At 42.8% G+C, this 14,556-nt stretch overlaps 1 long non-coding RNA gene across 1 annotated transcript; it reads left to right on the forward strand.

Annotated features, from left to right (window-relative positions):
- Nucleotides 1-549: 549 nt before the first annotated feature.
- LOC141174641 (uncharacterized) lies at nucleotides 550-2,018 on the forward strand. The gene is made up of 3 exons (XR_012252930.1): nucleotides 550-890; nucleotides 1,033-1,161; nucleotides 1,300-2,018. It is a non-coding gene; the product is annotated as an uncharacterized lncRNA (long non-coding RNA).
- The last annotated feature ends 12,538 nt before the right edge of the window (nucleotides 2,019-14,556 follow it).

Genomic DNA, 14,556 nt, shown 5'->3' on the forward strand with positions numbered 1-14,556 from the left:
GCCGGCTGCTGCTACCTAATGTCTCAGCGGGCATTTATGGAAACGCCTAACGAGTATGTAATAGCCATGGACTATATGGCCGGAGGAGATCTGTTTGACCACATGGCACAATCGATGCCATTTGATATAGAGACAACAAGGTAAATATCTTAGGCTGAATCTTAATGATCCGCTGTCTGTATATTGTATTCGTAGACCAATGGGCAACGACAACAGGAGAAAATGAATAGAACATGTGTGTGATCTCCTGATGTTCTCTGTATCATTGTGTATGTAACCACTGATCCATCCATCAGTTCACCTTCATAAATCTGTCCCCTCTGACTCTCCGTTGTCTCCTTACATATCTATTGTAGAAAGTTCTTTTCATGAATTATCCTCACAGTGTCTGATCCTTCTCCTTGCAGTGACCTGAAGCCACAGAACATCCTCATCGATGGGATCGGACACATAAAAATCTCCGACTTTGGCTTATCAGCCGTGAATGTGTATGAAGACGACATATTAGAAGGTTTTGTTGGCACGAAGGGTTGCATAGCGCCCGAGGTAAGGAACATCTCTGTGTGATTGATGCCAATAGTAGGACTGAGTATTAATCTGAGTATCCTGCTCATATCTAATCAGACCGGTCCTCATGGCCTCTGTGTGTAAATCCCCTCACCAGAATATTCATCTTCTTTTATGTTATGTTCCCACATATAATGAACGGTGACGGCTGCAACCATAAGGCAGACTCATTCTCCTTCGGTGTCATCCTGTACATGATGATTGTAGCACATCAGCCATTCAATGGCGGTGGCACGATGAAGGACTACCACCGGTCTCTGCAGGTGGATGTCCCACATATTCCACCCTGGATGCCCATCGATGCCCATGACATCCTGGAAGGGGTAAGTCGGATCAGATGGAGAAGGATGATGGGGACTATAAGGAGAGATAGAAGATATGATGTGGACAGTCCATAGACATTCTGTAATAACATGTCAGTAATAATACATAACATAATGATTAATGGTCTCTCCCTTTTTTCAGCTTCTCTGCAAAACTCCATTTTCCTGATTTGCCATAACATCATCTATCCGAGAGCGCCCGTTCTTCAAATCCATAAACTGGAGTGACGTGGAGTCCGGCAAAGCAGACCCACCTTTTCGAAGAGACTATGTAAGTATAATGCATAGGGATATTCATAGTGTTATCACTACTCAGAAATATGCATACCTACTATACACCTTATCAATATATCCGCCAGTATATATGTGAGGAGCCGATTCATAGACGTGTATATTTCTCTTCATACAGGAATATTAGGCTAATAAAAATCAGCTCCATTCCAGGAACATCCAGGAATGAAGATTCACATTAATCGGATGAGACAGCTAAACTGGACTTTCTCATTTATCGGACTGTGACAAACCTACCGAGCTTCCACCACATAACATCCATGTAGATTCGAGCACCAAACATCCAGGGATTTAGTCCGATCACCATATTTGGGGTCAGGAAAGAACTTTTTCCCCTGATATGAGGATGATCCAACGAGTCCTCGGGGTTATTTTTCGCCTTCCTCTGGATCAACATAGAAAGTAATTAAAGGCTGAAATTGAAGGACTTCTTTCAGCCATACTTGCTATGTCACCATCTGGACGATTCATCCACAATGTGGTGGTAAAAAGAAGACTACCGGATATGGACAGAGAGAAGGCAGCGGCTGCTCCTTCTCCACCGGATATAGACAGACAGAAGGTAGCGGCTGCTCCTTCTTCACCGGATATGGACAGACAGAAGGTAGCGGCTGCTCATTCTCCACCGGATATGGACAAACAGAAGGTAGCGGCTGCTCCTTCTCCACTGGATATGGACAACAGAATGTAGCGGCTGCTCCTTCACCTATTTGACCATATACAGACAGAAGGAAGCAGCTGCTCCTTCATCTACCTGGTCATGTAGCGACAGAAGGAAGCGGCTGCTCCTTCATTTACTGCCATGGTCAGACAGAAGGAAGCAGCTGCTCCTTCATCTACCTGGTCATGTAGCGACAGAAGGAAGCGGCTGCTCCTTCATTTACTGCCATGGTCAGACAGAAGGAAGCAGCTGCTCCTTCATCTACCTGGTCATGTAGCGACAGAAGGAAGCGGCTGCTCCTTCATTTACTGCCATGGTCAGACAGAAGGAAGCGGCTGCTCCTTCATCTACTTGTCCATGGTCAGACAGAAGGAAGCGGCTGCTCCTTCGTCTACCTGGCCATGGTCAGACAGAAGGAAGCGGCTGCTCCTTCACCTACTGGACATGGACAGACAGAAGGAAACAGCTGCTCCTTCATCTACCTGGCCATGGTCAGACAGAAGGCCATATGGTCGATCTCGGTGCTGTAGGAATCCAGGAAAACTCCAACTACATAGATCACACATCACACATTCCTACTATTCTCCTCTCCGTCATGTGTGATTCAGACATGGATGTCCAAAAACAGCTCAAGTGCAACCAAAGGCCTGAGGAGTGGAATCATCATCTGCTCCTTTCTATAGAAAGTGACTGTATCTACAGACTTTCGTTTTTCATCTTTGCATATTATTAACAACTTATATGCACAAATAAATATATTGAACATCTATGCTACTTCTGGTTAGTTTCTGCTCATACACAGAACTGCTTTTTTGGTATTTTTATTAATTTCGTGATGACCCAATGTATTTGTTGAAGGGACTGAATATATCACGTAAAGATTTCTGCATAGAGTAAAATATTTAAGTTTTAAATGTTCATAAAACAGTTGACTGGGTACCATTAAAGTGAGTTAAAAAATCATGAAATCTAAGTTTTTGCAAGTTACCAGATCTTCACCAGACTGGCTCATCCTGGATATCCCTGATCATCTATGATCTTCTCCCAGCTGTTGTCTATATTCAGCCACTTCTACATATCTGTACATTTTCCAGAACTGAAGTCAATGGGGAAAATCTCTGCAAAACTTAAATCATGGACTCTGGTATTGACCCCACATGCCTGTTTCCAGGGTTTGCCCCAATTCAATAAATCTGAATCACAATAAGTAGATGTAATTCCTATTATCACATCTAAAATTTATACTGGCTCCAGGACAGACTCACTATAAAAATATACACCCAGACCAGACCCAGTAAATAATTCCAAACCCAAGACCGTACCCCTGAATAAACAAAACCTAAGACAGAAACAAAATGAATATATTCCCTGCTGTAAGTAAATAAGTAAAAAGCAATGGTGCATATAAATAACATTGGGTACTTACTAAACTCCGTATTTGATTAAAAAAAAAGCGTAAAAAACATCCGACCAGCGTCAAGGTGTAGTCAAATCGGGATGGTCCTAACCTCTAGTACTAAAACCTTAGCATGTGCCTGAATCCGAGAATAAGTACAGACCCAGACCAAAATCACTAAACCATAGACACTAAACCCCCTGAATACAAACATAAAACCCAACATACTAGAAAAATATAGACCTAAACTAAAAACACACTAAACCCCTTAAATTCAGACTGAAATCTGCCCCCTAAATAAATACAGACCTCCTAAACACGTGCAGACACCAAACCCCTTCAATAATCGCACATTACCAACCCCTAATTATCTACAGACCCCCTAAATATACTTGGGTCCACTTCAAGGGGTTTAGTGGCTACCACCAGTTTGAGCATGTTAACATCTTTCCGAAATATGACGTACCGGTGCGTCATATGTTCTGGGTGCTTCCCGCAAATGGATGTACCGCTACGTCATGGCGATCATGAGCATGATCGCCATCGTGAGCATGATTGCCATCGGGAGCACTACTTCAGAGAGAGCCTAAGTGATAGCTGAGCTCCGGGGCGATCACAAAATGTTTAAACTAGGAGAGGGAGGGGGCTTCCTCTCCCACCCAATTAGCACCCCTTGATCAAGGTGGGACTGATGGTTGCCATGACAGCCGGAGATCAAATGTCCTCCTGTACTGTCAGCTACGGTGGCCTGGTAGACCACGCCAGGAGCAGGGTTCCTGACTGCTGTAATGCATTGCAATGCATTATACCAGTGTTCAGAGTTTTAAAAGATGATGTCCCATACAGTGACTAAGGAAAAAAAAAGAAAAAAAAAAAAGTAGAAATATAAAAAAAAATAAAGATAAGCAAAGAACGATAAAAGTTGAATATGTATATTTATGTAAAAACAAAAATAAACAACTAAAGTACACATATTTGGTATCACTGCGCTGGGAACGACCAGATCTATAAATGTGTCACACTATTTAACATCTACAGTTAACACTATAAAAAAAAAAAAAAAAAATCGGAGCAAAAACTGTTTTTTCATCGTACAGGCGACAAAAAAGTGGAATAAAACGCAGTCAAAAAGACAATTGTTTTACACATTCCGTGATAGAACCACATGCGGTTTTCAGCTGATTCAACCAAACCTAAACCATTGAATCTGAAGCTACATTAACCGTAAATTAGTCATATCTTATCTTGTCTAAAACCTCCCCTCCATACACAATAGACACCAATCTCTCCCTTTCCCCTATACACAAGAACGATCGGTTTGGGCATCGCCCTCTTGCTGTCCATGGGACAGCACTTCTGTCCGTGGCTTATCTCCCAAGAGAACAAAAAGATAAGCCATCAGAAATCCAACATATTGGATTCTTTTCTCTCCCACAACAAAATCTATCATGGGAGAGAGTTGGGAGGCTCCGATACACTTTTGGCTGTTATTAGTAGCTTTGGCCAACATTAGTCCAATATGTATCGAGGCCTTAATGGCACATTTAGACATGCCAACTGTGGTCATTTCTTGGTCTGTTTACACAAGCCGTTAAATGATCGTTAGTACGATTGTCTTGTCCAGATAGGATATTGTTGTAATCAGCTGCACATCACCTGTCTACATGAGTCGTTTTGCTCCTGTTTAGACAAAAGAAGTTCACCCGTCTAAAAGGACCTTAATGCTGCTTTAAATTTCCGACACCCAACGTGTCGTCACCCAACGACAACCCATCAAGCCAACGTGAAAATACAATGTTTGCTCCTGATGCCGTAAATCCTGGTAATATAAATCAGATCACAGCGTCACAATGAATTGGAAATGGAATATGGCCAAACAGAAGGTCATAGGCAGGGTAACTTCACCTCTGATGAAGATGTTCAGATACTACTGACTCAGGACAAACAGTGCTAAACTATGTTACACACCTGTTTGACTAGAATAAAGGGCAAGCACTACTGTACTCCTAGGAACATAGTATATGACACATAACGCACCCAAGTTTGTTTCATCTTCTGTCTTCGGGAGCGCACCGCTCCCCTGCCTCCCGGCTTTCTGTTTGTTGAGGGGTGTTGCTCTCTTGATGATTGACAGTTCAGGTCAGCGGCATGGTTGTACCGGAAATGTGCTCTCTCTGATACAAACAAAGGGGCCATTGTGTTGTAAGTAATTATATATTTTTGGCGTAACTACTTTGTAAATGTGGACCACTGGCACTTGAGGTGTGAAAAAAGCAGTACTGTGTAAAATTTTTAGGCAAGTGTGGAAACATGCTGCAAAGAAAGAATGCTTTGAAATATTGAAGTGTTAAGTTTATTGTTATCTATTAACAAAATGCAAAGTGAATGAACAAAAGATAAATGTAAATCACATCAATTATATGCTGTGACCACCTTTTGCCTTCAAAAAAAGATCAATTCTCCTACTTGCACACAGTTTTTGAAGGAACTCAGCAGAGAGATTGTTCCAAACATCTGTGAGAATTAACCACAGATCTTCTGTGGATGTCACTTGTGCAAATCCTTCACCCCAGATAGACTGGATGATGTGAGATTAGTGCTCTGTGGGGCCGTATTATCACTTCCAGGACTCCTTGTTCTTCTTTACACTGAAAATCGTTCTTAAAGAAAAGGCTGGAGCACTGGCCTAAGGCAGTGGGGCGGAAGCTGGCATGACGGGGGTGGGGCATAGGTGGGGTTTAATCTGTTATATACTGAACATGCTGTGTGTTCAGAGCTTGTGTATGAAAGTTATCATTGCTCATTATATATGTGTGATCTGTATTCAGGCCCCTTGTGCAATTTACTTATGTATACAGATCTAGTATATTCAGAGTATTAGCCTCAATATATATGTATTATTATTCTCACTATATAGGGATGGTGTGGCTACATGCTCCATTCCTGTCCCATATACACTCTTTACTATATGAGGGTAACCGGTATAGAAGCTAGTAACATAGTAACCTAGTTTGTAAAGCCGAATAAAGACTTGCGTCCATCAAGTTCGACCTGTTAGTTCTGTAATTGCTAAAGTTGATCCAGAGGAGGGCAAAAACCCCAAATGATTTAGCCAATCTTCACCTGAGGAAAAATTCCCTCCCGACTCTGAAACCAGCAGTCAGAATAAATCCCTGTATCAACCTACTATTTTATTTTATTTTTAAGTATATGCTGAAATCTGCCTGGTATCTAGAAATGCATCCAGTCCCCGCTTGAACTGGTGTAGTGAATCCGACATTACCGTCTCCTCACTCAGTGAATTCCATATTCTCACTGCTCTTACCGTAAAGAACCCCTTCCTATGCTGGTGCTGAAACCTTTTCTCTTCCAGTCTTAGTGAGTGCCCTCTTGTTACCGTAATATCCCTCCTTTTGAACAAATCCCTGGCAAGGTCTCTATACTGTCCCCTAACATATTTGTGCACATTTATTATGTCCCCCCTCAACCTTCTCTTTTCCAGGCTGAATAGTCCTAGTTTTGCCAACCTCTCTGGGTATTGCAGTCCCTCCATTCCCTTTATTAATTTTGTTGCCCTCCTTTGTACCTCTTCAAGCTCATTTATATCCTTTCTATATATTGGGGCCCATAACTGAGCACAGTATTCCAAGTGTGGTCTGACCAGTGCTTTGTACAGTGGAAGAACAATGTTCTCATCCTTTGCAGCTATACCTCTTCTGATACATCCCATTACCCTGTTTGCCCTTACAGCAGCGGCCTGACTTTGGGCACTCCAATTTAGTTTGCTATCAATCAAGATGCCCAAGTCCTTCTCCATCTCTGAATTCCCCAATGATTTCCCATTCAGTGAGTACTGGTGACTTCCATTTTTCCTTCCCATATGTATGACCTTACATTTCTCCTCGTTAAACCTCATTTGCCATTTAATGCTCCACCTACCCAGCTTATCCAAATCCCTCTGTAGGTCTGCACTGTCCTCTTTTGTATTAATTGTTTTACATAACTTTGTGTCATCTGCAAATATTGATATTTTACTATTTATCCCGTTGACTATGTCGTTAATAAAGATATTAACCCCTTAAGCCCCGCGGGTGGTTTGCACGTTAATGACCGGGCCAATTTTTACAATTCTGACCACTGTCACTTTATGAGGTAATTACTCTGGAACGCTTCAACGGATCCCCCTGATTCTGAGATTGTTTTTTCGTGACATATTGTACTTCATGATTGTGGAAAAATTTCTTCGATATCACTTGCGTTTATTTGTGAAAAAAACGGAAATTTGGCGAAAATTTTGAAAATTTTGCAATTTTCAAAATTTGAATTTTTAAACCCTGAAATCAGAGCGATATGTCACACAAAAGAGTTAATAAATAACATTTCCCACATGTCTACTTTACATCAGCACAATTTTGGAGCCAAAATTTTTTTTTGTTAGGGAGCTATAAGGGTTAAAAGTTGACCAGCGATTTCTCATTTTTCCAACAAAATTTACAAAACCATTTTTTTAGGGACCACATCACATTTGAAGTCACTTGGAGAGGTCTTTATGACAGAAAATACCCAAAAGTGACACCATTCTAAAAACTGCACCCCTCAAGGTGCTCAAAACCACATTCAAGAACTTTATTAACCCTTCAGGTGCTTCACAGGAATTTTTTGAATGTGGAAGAAAAAAATGAACATTTAACTTTTTTCACAAAAATGTTACTTTAGACCCAATTTTTTTTATTTTCACAGGGGTAACAAGAAAAAATGGACCCCAAAATTTGTTGTGCAATTTCCCCTGGGCACGCAGATACCCAATATTTGGGGAAAAAACACTGTTTGGGCACACGGCAGGGCTCGGAAGGGAAGGAGCGCCATTTGACTTTTTGATTGTAAAATTTGCTTGAATAATTAGCGGACACCATGTTGTGTTTGGAGAGCCCCTGTGTGCCCAAACTTTGGAGCTCCCCCACAAGTGACCCCATTTTGGAAACTAGACCCCCCAAGGCACCTATCTAGATTCATAGTGAGCACTTGGGACCCCAGGTGCTTCACAAATTGATTCATAAAAATGAAAAAGTGTTTTTTTTTTTCACTTTTTCATTTTTATGAATCAATCTGTGAAGCACCTGGGGGTTCCAAGTGCTCACTATGCATCTAGAAAGGTGCCTTGGGGGGTCTAGTTTCCAAAATGGGGTCACTTGTGGGGGAGCTCCAAAGTTTGGGCACAGAGGGGCTCTCCAAACGCAACGTGGTGTCCGCTAACAATTTGAGCCGATTTTCCATTCAATTTGTTAGCGAATATCATGTTGCATTTGGAGAGTCCCTGTGTGCCCAAACATTGGAGCTCCCCCACAAGTGACCCCATTTTGGAAACTAGACCCCCCAAGGCACCTATCTAGATTCATAGTGAGCACTTGGAACCCCAGGTGCTTCACAAATTGATTCATAAAAATGAAAAAGTGTTTTTTTTTTCACTTTTTCATTTTTACGAATCAATTTGTGAAGCACCTGGGGGTTCCAAGTGCTCACTATGCATCTAGATAGGTGCCTTGGGGGGTCTAGTTTCCAAAATGGGGTCACTTGTGGGGGAGCTCCAATGTTTGGGCACACAGGGGCTCTCCAAACACAACATGGCGTCCGCTAACAATTTGAGCCGATTTTCCATTCAGTTTGTTAGCGGACACCATGTCGCGTTTGGAGAGCCCGTGATGTGCCTAAACAGTGGAGCTCCCCCACAAGTGTCCCCATTTTGGAAACTATACCCCTCAAGGATTTTATTAAGGTGTATAGTGAACATTTTGAACCCAGAGGTACGGCACAGAATTTGTTTACATTAGGTCATCATATTGAATAAGTTGTCATTATTCTTGAGCGCAAGTGCTCGCTACTTGAGTTTGCATCGGGTACTCAGGTATGCACCATGTACAGCGTGTGCTCGAGTGACATGCTCGAGTCCCTGCTCCGCATGTTTCACGGTTATTAGACACCCAAAAAAAAACATGCGGGGATCGCTCGTGCATGGCAGGCAATCCCCGTAAAGTTTTTTGGCCACGAAGCATATGGGGCAGAGACTCGAGCATGTCACTCAAATACCCACGATACTCAATGCATACCAGAGCACCCGATGCAAATTCAAGTAGCGAGCACTTGCTCTCAACACTAGTCGCCATATCGTCATCTTTTTTTCTTACTTTTGAAAAAAATCCCAACCCCAGCCCTAACCCTAGCACAACCCTAGCCCTAGCACAACCCTAGCCCTAGCACAACCCTAGCCCCAGCACAACCCTAGCCCCAGCACAACCCTAGCCCCAGCACAACCCTAGCCCCAGCACAACCCTAGCCCCAAACCCAGCCCTAACCCTAGCCCAATCCTAACCCAAGAGTTTATTTTTGACGCTGTTCCTTGTGCGGTATAAGTGATTAGACGACTTTATTCTTCGGGTCGGTGTGATTACAGCAATGCCAGAATCATATGGGGTTTTTATGACTGACAGCTGTCACACACTAAAAGACGCATTTTTTGTAAAATCTAGTTTTTGCATCGCCATATTTTGAGAGCTATAATTTTTCCAGATTTTGGCAGACAGTCATGTGACGGCTCGTTTTTTGCGGGATGACTTGACGTTGTTATTGGTGCCATTTTCAGGCACGTGACACTTTTTGATCGCTTTCTATTCCGATTTTTGGGAGGCAGAATAAACAAAAACCAACAATTCAGGAATTGTTTTTTTTTTTTTTTTTTTATTCTGTTCCGCGTGTGGTAAAATTGATGAGGTATCTTTATTCTTCGGGTCAGTACGTTTACAGCGGTACCACATTTGTATCATTTTTCTATGTTTTGGCGCTTATACACAATAAAAGCTATTTTATAGAAAAAAATATTTTTTAGCATCGCTTTATTCTGAGAGCTATAACTTTTTTATTTTTCGGCTGATGGAGCTGTATGGCGGCTTGTTTTTTGCGGGACGAGATGACGTTTTCAGCGGTATCATTTTTATTGATATGCGTCTTTTTGATCGCGTGTTATTCCACTTTTTGTTTGGCGGTATGGTGATAAAGCATTGTTTTTTGCTTTTTTTTTTTTTTACCGTGTTCACTGAAGGGGTTAACTAGTGGGACAGTTTTATAGGTCAGGTTGTTCTAGACGCGGCGATACCAAATATGTGTACTTTTATTGTTTGTTTGTTTTTTTTTTTTTTTCATAATATTTATTGATGGGTACATTATATTTTTATTTTTGGTGGATTATTTTTTTTATTTTTTTTTTATATTTTTGCAAATTTTTTTTTTATTTTTTTTTCCACTTTCACACAGTTTATACACTTTATTACTTTGTCCCACTCTGGGACTTTCACTTTTTTTTCTCTTATCGCCTGCATGGCACAGGAATGCAGCACCATCCCTATGCCATGCAAGCTGTCAGAAATGCACAGTGTGAAGATTGCTTGGAGATGCACTGCGCATGTCCAAGCAATCTTCCTGCTGTCTGGTGACCCGGATGTTGTCATGACGACATCGGGTCGTCATGGCAACACCCGGGAAGCTTATGCAGACTGCGCTGGAAGCCGGAAGAGGAGGTGAGTATCGGCGATCACCTCCCCTTGCCCCCGCAATGCCGCGATCGACTTCGATCGCAGCATCGCAGGGGTTAATGTGCTGGGAGCGGTGCAGGACCGCTCCCTGCACATAGTACCGGGTGTCAGCTGTGACAATCAGCTGACACCCGGCGGCGATCGTGCCCGCACAGCCTGTGTGCGCGCGCGATCGCCATGACGTACTAATACGGGTCTGGCTCTTAAGTCCCAGGGCACAGACGCGTATTAGTACGGCAAATGTTGTTAAGGGGTTAAATAACATTGGGCCTAGTACAGACCCCTGTGGTACCCCACTAGTGACGCTTACCCAATCTGAGTATATTCCATTTATAACCACCCTCTGCCTTCTATCCTTTAGCCAGTTAGCTACCCACTTGCAGACATTTTCCCCCAGCCCCATCATTCTCATTTTGTATAGCAACCTATTATGTGGCACACTATCGAACGCTTTTGAGAAGTCGAGATACACGACATCCACTGGTTCCCCCTGATCTACTCGAGAGCTAACCTCCTCGTAGAAGTCAATCAGGTTTGTTTGGCAGGAGCGATTCCTCATGAATCCATGTTGGTTCGGGATTAAAAGATTATTAGCATCAAGATGCTCCGTAATTGCCTCTTTAATGAAGCTTTCAAAAATTTTGCCCACAACGGACGTCAGACTCACCGGCCGATAGTTTCCGGCATCACTTTTTGCTCCCTTTTTGAATATTGGCACTACATTCGCCTGTCGCCAATCAAGTGGTACAGACCCAGTCTCAACAGAGTCCTTAAATATAAGATATAACGGTCTGTCTATCACATTACTTAGTTCCCTTAGTACCCGTGGGTGTATGCCATCAGGTCCTGGTGATTTGTTTATTTTAATGTTACTGAGGCGTTTCTGTACCTCAACTTGGGTTAGATTTGTCATACTTAGTGGAGGATTAAGTTTGTCACTTCTCATTTCTCCTGTTAGTTCTATTTCCTTTGTGAAAGTTGTCGAAAAAAAATTATTTAATAGATTAGCTTTATCCTCATCTTTCTCTATGATTTTGCCTTCCTCACTTTTTATCGGTCCAATATTATCCGATTTAACCCTTTTACTATTTATATACGTAAAGAACAGTTTGGGATTTGATCTACTTTCCCTAGCAATACGTCTCTCTGTTTCCTCCGCTATTTTTATTTGTTTTTTACAGGTTCTCGTTTTTTCCTTGTAACACATTAGTGCCTCCTTACTGTTTTCCTGTTTTAATCTCTTGAATGCCTCTTTTTTGCTATTTAACGCCCCTTTTACGTTCTTGTTCAACCATATTGGTTTCCTCTTATTTCTGGCCCTTTTATTCCCATACGGTATATACCTCTCGCACTGAGTATTCAGAATTCTTTTGAAGGTTTCCCATTTACTATTCGTATTCCTTTGATTAAGTACTTTGTCCCAGTCAATAAGTTGAAGGTTTTCTATCAGCTGATCAAACTTCGCCTTCCTAAAGTTTAATGTTTTTGTTGTTCCCTTATTGATAACCCTACTGAAGGGCATTTTGAAGTCGATAATATTATGATCGCTATTACCTAGGTGCCCCCCTATCTGTACCTCAGTTATTCTATCAGGCCTATTAGTCAATATTAAGTCCAACACGGCCTTCCCTCTCGTTGGTTCCTGCACTAGTTGGGAGAGATAATTATCCTTAATATTTGTCAAGAACCTTTTTCCTTTCTGCGATCTACAGGTTTCTGTTTCCCAGTCAATATCCGGGTAGTTGAAATCCCCCATTACAATCACTTCATTATGTTTTGCTACTTTGTCTATTTGTCCTAATAGCAGATTCTCATTCTCCTCTGTTATATTGGGTGGCTTATAGCATACCCCCAGTAATATTTTATTATTATTTTTTGCCCCCTCTATCTCTACCCACATGGACTCGACCCCCTCTTCTCCCTCTCCTATATCTTACCTTAGTCTGGGCTTTAGACATGACTTTACATATAAGCAGACTCCTCCGCCTTTCCCCTGTTTCCGGTCCCTTCTAAATAAACTATAATCTAATAAATTTACCGCCCAGTCGTAGCTATCGTCTAGCCAAGTCTCTGTTATACCTACGATGTCATACCTCTCCTCCGATATAAGCGCCCGCAGCTCATCCGCCTTATTGGTCAGGCTTCTTGCGTTGGTCAGCATGCAAGATAAAACTTTGGGGTTATTTAGCATCCTATTCTTCTCTAACGATCTAACTGTACTATCCCCACCCCCGTCTCCACCCTCATTATATTCACTTCTCCCCTTCCCCCTTGCTTGCCTCACATCCCACCTATTTCCTTGGTTTCCCCCCCCCGTCTCTAGTTTAAAAACTCCAACCTATTAGCCATCTTCTTCCCCAGCACCGCTGCACCCTCCCCATTGAGGTGCAGCCCGTCCCTACGGTAGAGCCTGTAGCCGACCGCGAAGTCGGCCCAGTTCTCCATGAACCCAAACCCTTCTGCCTTGCACCAACTCTTTAGCCACTTATTCACCTCCCTAACTTCCCGTTGGCGCTCCTGTGTGGCTCGCGGGATTGGTAGTATTTCTGAGAAAACTACCTTGGAGGTCCTTGCCCTAAGCTTCCTACCTAGGTCCCTGAAATCATTTTTAAGGACCCTCCATCTACCACTCACTTTGTCATTGGTGCCGATGTGGACCATGACCGCTGGGTCTTCGCCAGCCCCACCCAGTAACCTGTCAACCCGATCCGCGATGTGCCGGACTCGAGCGCCAGGGAGGCAGCACACCATTCGGCGATCCCGGTCTTTGTGACAGATTGCCCTGTCTGTCCCCCTAATAATAGAGTCACCCACTACCAGAACCTGTCTTGCCTGCCCTACACTTCCCCCCTCCCCCTCATTACTGGAGCATACACTCCCCCGGCGGTCAGAGGATCTGTCGTGCTCCAATAATGCCGGTTCTGAACCAGCCTTCCTATACTTCTTTCCTCTGTCCCTCCTAACTGTTTTCCAGCTCCCTGCCTGTTCAGCCTGCACTTCCCCACTATGCTCCACCCCCAGTATTGACCCATTGAGTGTCTGCTCGGTGAGCAGCAAACTCCGTTCCATGTTGTCGATGCTCCTCAGTATCGCTATCTGAGCACTTAGATCCAGAATTTGGGCTTCCAAGTGCACGATATGCTCACATCTCTCGCAGCAGTATGGATCCTCGAGCGGTTGCTCACGGAATGCATACATTGCGCAAGATGTACGCTGCACGGCTCCGGCCAACATGGACGTCATTCTAAATATGGGGATACAGTCAGTATATATATACAAGTACAAAACACAATTATTTATATATAGGTGTATGGACGGGGATCAATTAGGGATGTGCAAGTGTATCAATTAGATATCGGCGGGGGATCAGTTAAGTATGGACGGGGGATCAATTAAGTATCAAGTATGGACAGGGGAATCAGATAAGTAGGTCAGGTGGATTAATTAAGTAAAAAGTAAAGTAAAGAAAGAATGAAATACAGTCAGCAATTCAGTCCTAAGTCCTCCCTTCCAAACTCCCTGAATCCAAAGTCACTGAAAAACAAGTCACACACTTACTTTCGTTCGCACTTACGCTCCGGACACACGCAGTTCGTTCACACTCGCAAACTAAGAGATTTAAAGAGTTTTTTTTTTTTTTCCTTTTCCAGCAATGTACCCTTCACGTCAATGCACTTCCAAAGGACTTGATGCCCAACCAGCTGCCCCTTATAAACCCTTAATTATGACCCCTTC

This window comes from Phyllobates terribilis, unplaced genomic scaffold, assembly GCF_046119375.1.
Source record: "Phyllobates terribilis strain yellow unplaced genomic scaffold, ASM4611937v1 Scaffold_13__5_contigs__length_258822181, whole genome shotgun sequence".
Lineage (NCBI taxonomy): Eukaryota > Metazoa > Chordata > Amphibia > Anura > Dendrobatidae > Phyllobates > Phyllobates terribilis.